This window comes from Canis aureus, chromosome 38 (assembly GCF_053574225.1).
Source record: "Canis aureus isolate CA01 chromosome 38, VMU_Caureus_v.1.0, whole genome shotgun sequence".
In the NCBI taxonomy this organism is placed as follows: domain Eukaryota; kingdom Metazoa; phylum Chordata; class Mammalia; order Carnivora; family Canidae; genus Canis; species Canis aureus.
Genome location: NC_135648.1, coordinates 10,328,393 through 10,342,279, shown reverse-complemented (window position 1 = coordinate 10,342,279; position 13,887 = coordinate 10,328,393). Strand labels below are relative to the sequence as shown.

The window sequence follows — 13,887 nt, the reverse complement described above, 5'->3', positions numbered from 1 at the left end:
AGTTGATTGAATGATTATAACTGACCCTAAATAAATCAATAAACTGAAGCTCAAGACGTTATTAGCAATGATTCACATTTTCTTCAGGAAGTTTGCGATCAGTAATATTGCAGATCTTTCCATGAGGCACCCTCTAGCTCTTTAATGCACCTCTATCTTGAAATGACCAGAGCCTTTTATTTTTACGATCCTATCCAGGGTCAATATTTAGAAAGCACCATCTTTTAAAAACTCTTACGTGTTGAATTGCGTCCCCCTAAAATTCATCTACTGAGGTCCTAATTCCCAGTAGCTCAGAATGTGACCTCATCTGGAGATAGGTTCGTTACAGAGGTAATCCAACTAAGATGAGGTGATGAGGGTGCGTTGTAAACCAATATGGCAGATGTTCTTATTACAGAGTGGAAATATGGAGACAGACATGTATACAGGTTGAATGCCATCTGAAGTTGAAGGAGGGACTGGGGTAATGATATAAGCCAAGGAAAACTAAAGATTGCCAGCAAACCACCCAAAGCTAGACAGAGGCATGGGACAGATTCTCTCTCACAGCCCTTGGAAAGAGCCAACCCAGGCTGATGCTTTGATCTCTGACTTCCAGCCTTTAGAGCTGTGAGATAATAAATTTCTGCTGTTTAGGCCACCCAGTCTGTGACACTTTGTTGTGGCAGCTCTCGCAAACCAATGCACCAACAAATCCTCTTCTGTTATTTACAAATTTGCTGAACAAATTAACAGAAGACTTTGAAGAGCTTGAAAATGTTTACTAAGAAAAGTGAGATTGTGTAGGTATTCAAAGCCAGTTACTTTGAAAAAAGTCCATTACCAAAGAGATATTATTTTTATTCCCAGGCTGGCAGCTAAATTATTTAGAATATTTTGGTTAGAACAGATTTCTTCTTCAACAGAATTCCAGCAAAGTAGTGTGAGTATGGGCTGTGAGCCAGGATATAGAAATGGCCTCATGATGGAGAACAGAAGCTTATAATGGGATTAAATTAAAGCTACCTCCATCTTTATTTAGCTTTTAAATGTGATAATGCAGTAAAAACATCCAGTTCCATGCCTGGAACATAGTAAATGTTCAGTAAATAAATGTAAAATCTGAAACCTTTGAAGTCTAGATAAACTTACCGAATTTGATTTTAAAGGGGTACATGTTTTTAAAAAGCTGCTAGATGAACCCCGCTGTGATCAGAATTGGCTATTAGTAGCTTCTGATCACTTAGCATCAGGACACTCAACTAAACATGTGCATATTCTCATTCAGCTTCATGAAGACAGCATACGAGTGGATAAAACTGGGCTTTCTGGAGTTCCCAGTACACACATTCACATGTACTGCTATTAACTCAGGCTGAGTTAATTCCTGATACTCCTTTCTTTGTGTTTCTGTTGCACATTCTGCATTATCTCTGTTCTAGTTCCTACTGTAGTTCAGTGTAATCACTGCGGATGTCTTTTCCCCACCAACTCCAAGTCCCTCCAGGCAATTTGTGTCTTTCTTCTTTCTGATTCCAGAGCTTAACCTTGTATCTGTTCCATAACAGGCACTCAGTACATATGACAAACATGCTTAGAGGTTGAGAAATGAAGTCACACTCTCAGAACTTCTGTAGTATGAAAATAATATATAAAATTTTGACATTTAAACTTTACCATTTTAACATTAGCGTAACTTGAAAATGTTAGCGGCCCGACATTTATGTGTAAAACTTGAAAACCAGCAGTCTTTACATATGGTATCTTATTTGGTTTTTAAAACAACCTCCAGAAAATATTATTATTCCCTTTTGAAAAATGACAAAGCTGATCCAGAGAAGAAACATAACTTGCACATGGTGATACAGATATTTGTAAACCTAATCAGGCCCCCAACGTCTATAGAGTCCCAACCCAGCAAGGCTGTTTGAACAGTTCTGCTTCCCACAGCTGTCACATGATGTAATTTCTTGTATGGTAATTGGTATCAGTGACCACATGATTTTCTAATGCGGCCACTGAGACCACTGAAAGTTCTAGATGGACTGAAGCCCATCCAAATTCGTTTTTGTTGTCTATGCAAAAACCCAAGCACTCCCAAGATGGATGAGATAAAGGATATTTACAGAGTAAAGAGGACGTGGGGGGCAATACTTTGAGGGAGAATCCACAGTAGATTAAGAATAAGATGTGAATTGGAATAAATTGCACACCAAATATCCTTTAATAGGATTTTTCCTCCTTGAAGCAGATGAAATAGTCATAGGACACACACAGTCTGACATTCATATGCCCTATATGCCCTTCCTTCAGGTTCCCCTCTGAGTTTGTAGGTTAACTTCTATCTAGTTGCTTGTAAAGCTGAGCCAGTATGGAAACCCACAGCCATAGGGAGCACACCTCTGAATGCTGAGATGCCTGGTTCTTTTTTTAATTTTTTAAATTTTTATTTATTTATGATAGTCACACACACACACACACACACACACACACAGAGGCAGAGACACAGGCAGAGGGAGAAGCAGGCTCCATGCAGGGAGCCCGACGTGGATTCGATCCCGGGTCTCCAGGATCGCGCTCTGGGCCAAAGGCAGGTGCTAAACCGCTGCGCCACCCAGGGATCCCGAGATGCCTGGTCCTTGAATGTGCCCAACAACTACTGCCAGAGGCCAATTTCTTCCTGACATTTAGGTGAAGGGAAAAGTGTGTATAAGCACGTTTAAGTAGGGTTAGCTCTTAAAAACAACTATCTACACATATGTGGGTGCACATGTATTTTCTTTATATGTGTATACAGATGTGTAAAATGTGAGGGTGAGTCAGCATTTAGAGAGGCGTAAACACTTCCTGTCTGTATCTATACCTGGAGGGGATGTGGAAGGAACAAGGCAACGTTTTTTGTTTTTTTTTGTTTTTTTGGCACTTGTGCTATGGTAGATGTGACTGCCCCAGAGACTAAAATGTGAGATTGCTTATATGGCATGATTTAACACATCCTAAAAACCCTGCCTGTCACCAAACTTCCCAAAGCATCTTAGCATGGTAATAAAGGTGCTATTTCAATAGGGTCTTCCAGAGATGTATAAATCTAACAATCATAGCCAATTTTAATGCAAGACTTGCACATACTTTAGATTCATTACCTCATTTAATTTCAAAATCACACTTTGAAGTTAAGGCCATCAACACCCTCATTTTACCAATTAAAAAGAAACACAAAATCAAGATAGATTTGAATCTGGGGAAGCTGCCTGTGGAGCTTGTGTATTTGACCACAGTCACCACCCTGGCAGCGAGGTTCCAGGATGGGGAATATCCCGTGTCATCAACACTTACTGCCCGAGAGTGGATTAAGTTGTTAGTTTAGCTATCACAGAGGGCTCTGACCAAATGACAATTAAGATGAGACTATTTCAGAGAGTAAAGAAAAACTTAAGGTATTTTGTGGAATAAACTACTTACCACTTAGAGGGGACTCAGTAAAGAGGAGGACATATGACAGTCCAGTTTGTTTTAAAATACTTCTTAAATACCTATGATGGGTTAGAGCCCATATTATCAACTACGGAGGGACAGAGATGAATAAATGATGCTTTATGTTTTCTAGAAATGAATTGTACATGAAAGGTAAGTGAAAAGGCAGATGAACGAACAAACACACCATGTATAGAACAAGATAAGAAAGTATAAAATAAAAACAGTAGGTGTCATGGGAAAGTATCTCTGATCAGGAGGCCCTGGGAAGAGGGGACATTTGAGCTGGATGTAGTATGAAAAGGAATAATGTCCTAGATGGGGTGATTGGAGGAGGGCATGATAGCAGAGGGACACCATGTTCAGAGGAGGGCAAAGCTTTGAGTAAGGACCTGGCTTTGTGAGAATGGGTGGGATGTGACTTAGGGAATAAGGAGCATGGGATGGAATGGCAGGAAGCAAAGGAGGAGAGCTAACCTTGTTTCAGCTTGTGAAGGGTCTCATAAGTCAAGCAAACAATTTAGACTTTGTCCTTCCAGACAGTGGTTCTTATCCAGGGGTGACTTTTGCACACTCAGGAGATATTTGGCAATGTCTGGAAACACACTGAATTCTTACAGCGGAGGAGATACTCTTGGTATTTAGTGGATACCCAGGGGAGGGTGACCTTTTAATAAGGACTAATCATTTATTAAAGGCTCAATGTGTATATGAGTCAAAACCATAAGAGCATTAGGAACTTTAAACTAATAAATTCAAAATAACCCTACAAGAAGGTGTAGGTATGTATAGATGAAGTATCCCCATCAAGTTTACCCAGTTAATAAGCAGCCAAGTTAGAATTTAAACCTTGACTCCAATGCATCAGCATCACATACAATATCCTGGCTCCCTGGTCCCCAAGTAACTCTGTGTAGGAGATGAAGGTTTAATTCTGAGAGTAGGAATTGGAATGAAAAGAGAAGCCAGGGGCTTCTGGGTGGCTCAGTTGGTTAAGTGTCCAACTCTTGATTTCAGCTCAGGTCACGATCTCAGGGTTGTGAGATGGAGCCCCACATTGGCTCTGCTGAGTGTGGAGCCTGCTAAAGATTCCCTTTTCCCTCTCCCTCTGCTGCTCCCTTCTCTCTCTCTCCAAAAAAGAAAAGAAAAGAAAGGAAAGGAAAGAAGAAAGGAAAGGAAAGGAAAGGAAAGGAAAGGAAAGGAAAGGAAAGGAAAGGAAAGGGAGAAGAGTGGAGAGGAGAGGAGAGGAGAAAGAAGAGAAGAGAAGAAGAGAAGAGAAGAGAAGAGAAGAGAAGAGAAGAGAAGAGAAGAGAAGAGAAGAGAAGAGAAGAGGAGAGGAGAGGAGAGGAGAGGAGAGGAGAGGAGAAGGGAAAAGAGAAGAGAAAGAAGAGAAGAGAAGAGAAGAGAAGAGAAGAGAAGAGAAGAGAAGAGAAGCCAGATTTGAGAGACAATGGAGGTAGACTTAAATCAACAAGACTTTGAAACACCTTTGATATAAGGGGTAAGTAAGGAAGGACCTAGGATGGTCCTGAGGTTTCTAATGCTGATAGCATTAATGATAGGATATTTGATAACATTTCATTATTACATCCTTAATAGCATCAATATCAGACAAAACTATTCCCTTGAAGTACCTAAGATATTCTTGAGTGGGTGGTGAGGAGTGATGATGATGGCATTGCTGGGGGGAAGACCATAATGAGGCCATTTATAGACATATAAACAAGACTTAGAGATTTGAGGATCCACTAGGCTATAGGTAGTGGTTGAAGCCGTTGTGGAAGTGATGAGAATGCCCAGGGAGAGTGTGTAGAATAAGAAGAGAAAAGAACCTGGACAAAATCTTGGGGAATCCTTAAGGAATACTCAAGACAGGACATACTAGAGGAGTGGGGATACATATTTATATATCTTTGGTATATAAATCCATTGTTGATATAGGTGTTCACATCTCTATATGCCCGTATCTCTAAATACCACATCTCTATATTTATCTGTCTAATCTCTCCACCTTTCAATGGTAGGTCCTTGGAAGAGGGAAAGTACATGGCTGTAGAAGTTAGGAATTTACACTTTCCTTTGAGAACAGTCTTAGCTTCTGCACTATTAAGAGTGGGCTTTCCTGGCACAGTACGCACTCGCATACCAAATCCTACTGACGGCTGTTACCCCACAGTGAGATGTGGCTAATTAAAAAAGCCAGCTTGTGGTCCCTTTACCCAAGGAAAAGAATCTGTTCAAATAGGAGACCGGTAGAGCGGATTCTCATTTCTCCATGCGTGGAAAGAGAATTCCTGCCCTAGAGAACTAAGTTGCTCTCCAGCATTTCATTCATTGAACATTAATAAATTCAACTGCATTTTCATTTCTAAGCCTTTAATGGTATTGGGGTCAAACCAAATTATTTCTTTGAAGTGCCCAAGAAATTCTTGAGACACAAATCACAGATCATGAATTATGATCCCCTGCAGAGAGTAAGAGTAAGTTTTGGCTTACAAGGAATAGACAACTGAAATCAAGCAATTGGAAAGTTTTCAGTTGGCAAATTGCTCTAAATCGTAGGGGCCAAGGATTAGTTTGTGCCTCAATGTTTTATACATTTCATGTATACATAAACAGGCATTTATACATAAACACACACAAATATGTATTATTGCACAAGAGCATTTACACCAGACTGCTGGTTTTGCTTGTGCCGCATGCCAATCCAAGCCCATGTCTAGCAAAGTCTGCACAGCTAATTAAAAAAAAAAAAAAAAAAAAAGCATTCAACAAAATAGTTGGTTTTTCAGAGAGTAGAGTAGAATGGAGCAGGTGGTCTATGCTGTCAAACTATCAGCTGATTGCTTTTTATTGTATTTTTAGTGACATAGACGAGCGAAATCAATATATTAACATTGAAAATTCAACCACATACGTTTGAGCCTAATTTTGCCCAACATGTTCCGATTTGTTAAACAAAACAAAACAACCCACTGAACTAACTTGTGTGTAAGCTCTGTGCTTCCCATCAAAGGGTTTGTCTGTGTTCCCCAAAACAACAGGATAATGAGGTTTTTGATACTGTTATTAGAAAGCCTAAGACCAAAAAACCAAAAATACAAACCTCACATATATTTTCATGACATTTTAAACTTTTATGTACCCACAACTGAGTAGACCAATAAGAGCAGGACACACCATAAGACCAGCCTCAAAGATTTTCCCGGTAAATGAAGGTCCCTGGGAAACTGATCATCAGCAGGTGAATTGCTCTACGGTGAAGACCGTCTCTGCTAAAATGAAGCCAAAATGAACACTCCTTGTGTTATAGTCAAGAAAACGTTACTAGAGTTGTCCCCAGTATAACCCTAATGTCATGGCCTCATAAATGCAAATCTATGACTACAAAGTAACAGTATTTAATATTTGCTCAACAGTAACCAAAACACCTCCATAATCGCAAAAAAATGTTCTTAAGATCCAGGGGCAAGCAATCTGGATATTTGTATGTTATGTGGGAAGGAGGGGATTTCTCTGCAAAGTATCAGTCAACTTGCCTGATAAAAGCGAACAGGATTCTTGCTGAGACTTCTGCATTCAGGCCCCATCTGGGGTCCTTAGGTTTTTGTACCCTCCCCCATGTCATCTGTGTCCCCTGCGCACCAGGTGGCTACCCTCCCATAGAAAGTGATGGAATTAGCCGTCCTGAAGGTAAATTTGCTCACTTATCAGAAGGCAGTTTCTACTTTTATTTTTCTTGAAGGAATATTGTTTTCTTTGTATTTTTTTCCTGCACTGAGGTTGAAGCAAACAAGCCTATGAAGACAAAGCAGGGTTTCAGCCAGAATTTTGGTTTTGTTTTTAGTTCTGCAGTCTGTCTTCTTCTTCCCTCCCTGCTAGTCCAACTCTCTTTTTGAAGATTTATTTATTTGAGAAGGTGGGGGCAGGGGTGGAGGGAGAAAGAAAGAGACGGGGGGGGGGGGGCAGAGAGAGAGTCTCCAGCAGACTCCCTGCCGAGTGCAGAGCCGGAGAGGGGGCTCCACCCCCCGACCCTGAGATCATGACCTGAGCTGAGGTCAAGAGTTAGACACTTACCCCACTGAGCCACCCAGGCACCTCTGTTTTATTTCTTTAAATTCTGGCATCTGTCCTCTCCCTTTTCCGTCTCTGCCAGTCCAGCCTTTCTTCTTCTTCCTCCACCTTTATCATCTTGCCCTCTCTTCTTTGTCCTCCTCCTCCATGAGTTTTCTTTTCCTTCCTCTTCCTTCTCTCCTTTCCTCTTCTCCCACAGCCCCCCCACCTGCTTCCTCTTCCTTCTTTTCTCTTCCTCCTCCACCCTGCTCCTCTTCTTCTCCTCCTGCACCTTCTTCCTGGCTGTTTGGCTCAGGTGATCCCTTCTTGCTAATTCCTGGGGGGATCTTACATGGTTTAAGCTGTGCTGGGTGAGGGTCCGGCTTCTCTGCCAGGACACAGCCTGGAACTTGGCTGCATGGACAGACCCAGGAAGGCACAGGCCTGGTCAGAGGGGGTCTGGTCCTGGCCTGACTGAAGATGCTCAAAAGCCTCACAAAGACTGCTTTGCACTGATTTTTTTTTTTTTTTCCAGCGAGCAGCACAGAGGAATATTTGGATCAGTTTGCCTTAAAGACATCAAAGGCAAAGCTTCGATTCTTCTGGATGATTTTTCTGGCTCTCTTCTTTGACTTCAGTCTTCCTCCATGCATATCTGTTACAGAACTCCTCACGTTTAGGGAGTAGCTGTGTCTCTTCTTCCTCAAATTCATCAGTGGCAGGTGTATTTGAGCTAACACGTATACCTGGCAAAAGCTGATACCTTACAATAAAAATAAAATAAAATAAAATAAAATAAAATAAAATAAAATAAAATAAAATAAAATAATAAAATAAAATAAAAAAGTAACAAAAGCATTGTATTAAGTCAGCATGATAGAATATAGAATTTCTTGGAAATCTGCAACAGTTCGTATAAGCTCAAGATTACTATTCTGCAGCGTTTGATTAGGAAGGGGATGCTGTGTATGATTCTGAGTTTTCACTTTTACCTCCCAAGCCCGTGATCTTTGTTGTTGGGCAATCCTGCTGCCTTCCTGGTGATGGTTCCAGCAGACACTTGGTCCTTCTCTACTCTGAGGTGATCACTATGAGCATATGTAGATGTTTATCTTATGGGTAAATTTTATGGACCAAAGTACTAATTCTGTTTGTGATAAAACAAAACAAAACAAAACAGCTTTAGATTACCTTCTCCCAGAAGGCTGAGCAAATCTGCATGGTGTTGGGCTGTTACGTAGAATCACCAGAGATAGGATTTCCAGGGATGGGTCATCCCTAGCTAGCAAACTTCTTCCAACTTCTGCAAAAGTATAAATAGCAAGTTACCAAGTGACAACTTAGAGTCATTCAAGGAAAAAGCCCCTTCCTGAGAGACATTTGGCAAAACAATTTCCCCTCCCCCCAAAAAACACCTTTTAGAGATGTGTTTTGTCAATGACTTATTTTGAATATCTGGTAATTTCTAGACTTTCAATGATCCAGCATTACTGCTTGTACTTGGAGTAACTGTTGCTTGAATGAGTCTGCTTTTTTTTTTTTCCCTCTTCCTCTGAATTTATTTGCTGTGTAGACACAACTTCAGTGAAACCTGTTTAACTAGGTAGTCCAAAGGAAATTTTCAGATGTGGTAGAGGCTCTCCCCCCCCCCATCCTTACCCATATTTCCTAGTGGAATTTTGGAAAGCACTGATGACCTTTCGTAAATGTACCACACCTCAAATTCTCATTTTTCCATTCTGTGGGCAGTTCTTTCTTTCTGACTCTGTTCTCCATCAAAGCAAACCAGACAACTCCAGGTACTTCCCTTAAATATTTGAGCAGCTGGACTTCCGCACCTACGGCAGATCAGAGTAAGCAAGATCACCTTTGGTGTGCTCTCATAAGCCACTGATTCTGATTAGTCTGAGGAAAAGTACAAATGACTTCCAGCTGAAGCAAGCTTCATCACTATCCAACTGGCTCAAGTCGGGGAGAGCTTCCTGTTGGCTCCCTGAACAGACCTACTGCCTTCTGACCAGGTCTTGGTTGGAGTTCAGGGAGTAGTAATTTGAGGATACGCCCTTCTTCCTCAACCACCAGAGAGGGGATTCAGATAATTAAGTTTTCTAGTGTCTTTCCAACACTGGACAGATGCGTTTTCTGTCATTGTGGAATATAAATAGAGCTGGGAATGCCTGTATAACAGGACATTACAGCTAATTTTCCCTCTCTGATGGGTTGCCAGGACTTTGAAAATAAGTTTCCTTGCTCTCTCATGAAAGAGCATCCTTGATTCAGTTGAAATTTTGGTTGAAGAATCACACTGGTCCTCATTTACAAGTTTATCGCTCCTGATTGAGGAAATCAAAGTAATCCAGCAAATGCCCATTTCTCTGCTTTTAAGAGCAGCGTATCTCTCATGAAGCTAAGTCTTGCAATTCCATCTTCTATAATTTTGCCTATAAGAAACTGGAGAGTCACTATAGACATTCTTTCAGGGGACTCTCTTGGGTCCGTTGGGATTATCAAGTAGTTCAAGGTCAAACTGTCGAGGTATTGTGTAGGAATTGATCATAGGACATAGTCTTGGGTGTGAAAAGAAGTGACTCAGTTTGACTTACCACTCTCCCCAGAAGTCAGTGGGAAAAAGCAGCAGATCAGGGTAGCTAGTGTCAATATACGGGATCCTGAGAAATTCTCTAACCTTTTCATTTGTTTTCAGGCAGTGTCCTATTTACCCTTCCTAGATCACTTCCATGAAATAACATATGAAGTAGTCTCATCTCCCAAACTGAATGTGTTTTTCTTATCTACTCGCTGCCTTTATCAATATTATGTGCCCAATATATTCTTGAATAACCAAGTAAGTTTAGGGAAAGTGTTCCATCCTATTTGATGTCAGATTTGCATTTTTTTCCCCTCATAAGAGTGACTCTAAGTTACATAGTATATAACTTCAGAATGCAGTCTTTACAAATGAAACCCCCAATGAGTATACAGAAATAAAAGTACCGTGGAATATCAGAGAATGAATGAAATCTAGCAGTCTACTCCGATTTTTTACTTCACTGGTATACAGAACCTGAGTCCTAGAGAAATGATTTGGTTAACAAATATCTCTGAGGGAATTAGTAGTCAGGGATTATCAGGATATACCACCCCAAAATATGTCACTTTTGGCATACAGATTATTCTGAGCTGAAAGCAATTGAGAATCTGTCATATAAAAAAGACTTGTTGGAGCTTCCCTTACCTGACTAAAAGCAGAAGCTGAGAAATGAGAAGTGCCATAAATCCCCTCTCCAGGGGAGTTTTATGGCCACAAAGATGGAAAAGTCAGCACTGAAATGAATCTGCACAAACAAATGTTACTAAAATAACTCTTAATTTTCATTAGTCTCCCCATATATTTACCTTTTCACAATTTACTGCTCCTGGAACCCCAAAGGCCTGCTTCCTTTTGTCTAGTCACTTCTCCACAATTTATTGCCGCTTTATTAAAATGGTATATAAACTTCCAAGTCTAACCACTTCTGTGGGTTTTCACTTCTTTTCTGTGAAGTTAAAGGCATGTAAAAATATTAACATCAATAAAGAAAGATATGACTTTTCTCCTGTTAATCTAACTCTTGTGAATTTAATTTGCAGGCATCAGGAACTGAATCTAAGAGGATAGAGGAAAATTTTTATCTTCCTTTACACTGGGGAAACTACCCTGTTTGGTACTCAAAGGAAAATGAAAAGCAGGGTCACATCCTATTTATGAAAGTTTCTTATATACTACAAAATTTATCAGTTTGTGTAATTTTTATAGTTCTCTATTGTTGAAAAGGTTTGGAAAATAGAATGAAGAATTTAATTAAAATTGGGTCTACCTGAAATTATTGAGGGCACTATTTTCTTTGAATTCACTGGACAATTTTCATTTAATGATCAAAACAGAAAAAAATGCTAGTTTGACAGTCCCCCCACCCACCCAAATGGCAAGCGTTTATGCGAATGAGTATAGGACAGTAGATAAAAGCTCAAGCTGTAGAATCATATGGACTTGCAGTGAGTTATTTCATAAAGGCTGGTTATGAGAGCTTTGACAATATTATTTTTAGTGTACACTGACCCAGCAGACAATTGCTTGGGAGTCCTGAAATTTCAACCTGATATTTATCTTAGTCTTTTGAAAAGTGATATATTTCTGCAGCTTATTTAAGTGATTGTTGAAAATCCAAAAGAGGTTAAGAGTAGAGTGAGCCTCAGTGTTTGGTTTTCTGCTTTCCTAAATGAAGTCTAGCCTATGCTTTAGAGAAAGTTTTGCATTTTTCATAACCAGAGCGAGAAGCTGAAGGAATCCTTTTGATACTGCGCATTAGCAGTGAACTGACTTGAGAAGGCCTACGCTGCTTGTTTAGTGCTAAAAAGGTGCCATCAAAGGTGAAGACCACAGCCAGTGTCAAGTAGTTAAAATCCTAAACATCCCTAATGACTTTTAAGTCATTGCTATTCCTTACCAAAACAAACTAGCGCTAGATTAAGTGCGGGGCATTCACGTTACAAATGATACCAGTCATCTGGATTTCTCATTAAGGAGCTTCTGCCAAGTTCAGACTCTTTGCCAAGGATGATTTAACCATTCAGAGTGTCAAACTGACCTTGTACTTGGGGTTGGGGGTGGGGAGAAGCTGAATTGCACGAGCATTGTTTTCTCGAATTCTAAAATATTAAGGAGATGAAACCATAAGTTTGAAGACCTTTCCTCACCAGCATAGTTAAAATCTACACCCCACCTAATTGCACTATTGAAACTGTGTGTGCTGGAGGCCTTGTTAGCTTTCACATATTAAACCAAACCAATACTTTTTAAGAAAGGTTTTAGAGGACAGTGGGAAAAAAGACAGAGATAAATGGATTGGAACCCCAGAGTTGGCAAAATTAAATATGTTGATTGCTTAATTGTCGGGGTGTGTGTGTGTGTGTGTGTTTTACTGCCCTGAAAATATTAGGCATCAGTGGTAGGCCTGTGGAATAGGAATGAAAGATAGTCTGAGCTGGGAGTTCCCAATTCTGAATGCATTAAAAAATAAGGTCGTAAGTCCTCTTCAACATAAGTAAGCACAAATAATTCATTTTAAATGCTTCTTTGTCACTCTGCTATTGGACTGGTAGATATTGTTGTAGAGCTAATAGGACCAAACTTTGCCTCGTTATTAAAGTAATCAGATGTGTTACCTAATGAGGGTTGTCATTTTTCTGCTGAATAGAATTGCATCTCCTGGCTATGGTTAAAGCATTATTAAAATATTCTGGAATATTAGTAGTAGTGTATTATTTATAGTGCCTAGGTAATGCTCCCGCAGGGAGAGGCAAGTAGGTCTTGCTGAGGTAGTTCTACAAGACACGTGCTCAAGATGTCTTTCTCAAAGCACAAAGGGTGGCCTGGAGAAGAGCTGCCCTCTGTGAGGACACAATGGTGGTAAGAGAAATTCATAAGACTCTCCCACTTACCTGAACCGTTTCAGGGCTGGCATTTGTTGATAAGGAATCATAAACATGTTTTTGAGGTCCCAGATTGTTGTATTACACATGATGATGATTTCCCCACTGTTTCTAGCTTCCTGTACAGCCCACCAAAGTCCTAGGCAGACCTTTGGGGACTATTCTATCAGTAATAGCCTGTCTTCTTTTCACGAGCATCTACTACATCTTAGGAACTGTTTTACATCAATTAATCAATTAGTTATCAAATTCATTATTGTGGAATGTGAGCACAATCTGAGTGGGTTTTTTTTTTTTTTTTTTTTTTTTTTTTTTACAATATGAGTTTTAATTCCACTTACCAATTAGGACTGAAGGAAAATTTAAGTAATTACCCCTTACCCACAGTTTCAGTTTCTCAAGGTCAATAGAGGTCTGAATATATTAAATGGAAAATTGCAGAAATAGACAATACATTGGCTATAAATTGCCTGGAGTTCTGAGTAGTGTGATGAAACCTTATGCAATCCCACTGTCCCTTCCAGGATGTGAATCATCCCTCTGTCTAGCATATCCTCATACCATAGGCTATCTACCCAGTAGTCACTTAGTAGCCATCTTGGGGTTATCCGATTTGTTGTCATGCTATCACAATGCTTGTGTTCAAGTAACGCTTATTTTGCTTAACTATGAAATGCAAAAGTAGTCATGCTAGCAATGCAAAGATGAAAGGTGAAAATTCTTGACTTAACTAAAGAAAGAAAAAAGATTGTACACTGAGGTTGCTGAGATCTGCGGCAACATGCATCACAGTATATTATTATTATTGTTCTATTTTGTGATTAGTGTTGCTTTCTTACTATACTTAATTTATAAATTAGACTTTGTCATAGGTATGTATGTCTAGGACAAAGCACAGCATATTTA

The 13,887-nt window shown here is 39.9% G+C and overlaps 1 long non-coding RNA gene across 1 annotated transcript in view; it reads right to left on the bottom strand.

Moving 5' to 3' along the window:
• Positions 1-827: 827 nt before the first annotated feature.
• Positions 828-13,887, bottom strand: part of LOC144307106 (uncharacterized) — a 30,857-nt gene continuing 17,797 nt past the window's right edge. Inside the window, exons 3-6 of the long non-coding RNA XR_013374069.1 lie at positions 10,906-11,045; positions 9,169-9,347; positions 8,701-8,812; positions 828-8,272 (exon numbers count right to left, since the gene is read on the bottom strand). This is a non-coding gene — a long non-coding RNA (uncharacterized LOC144307106). The remainder of the gene's footprint in view (positions 8,273-8,700; positions 8,813-9,168; positions 9,348-10,905; positions 11,046-13,887) is intronic.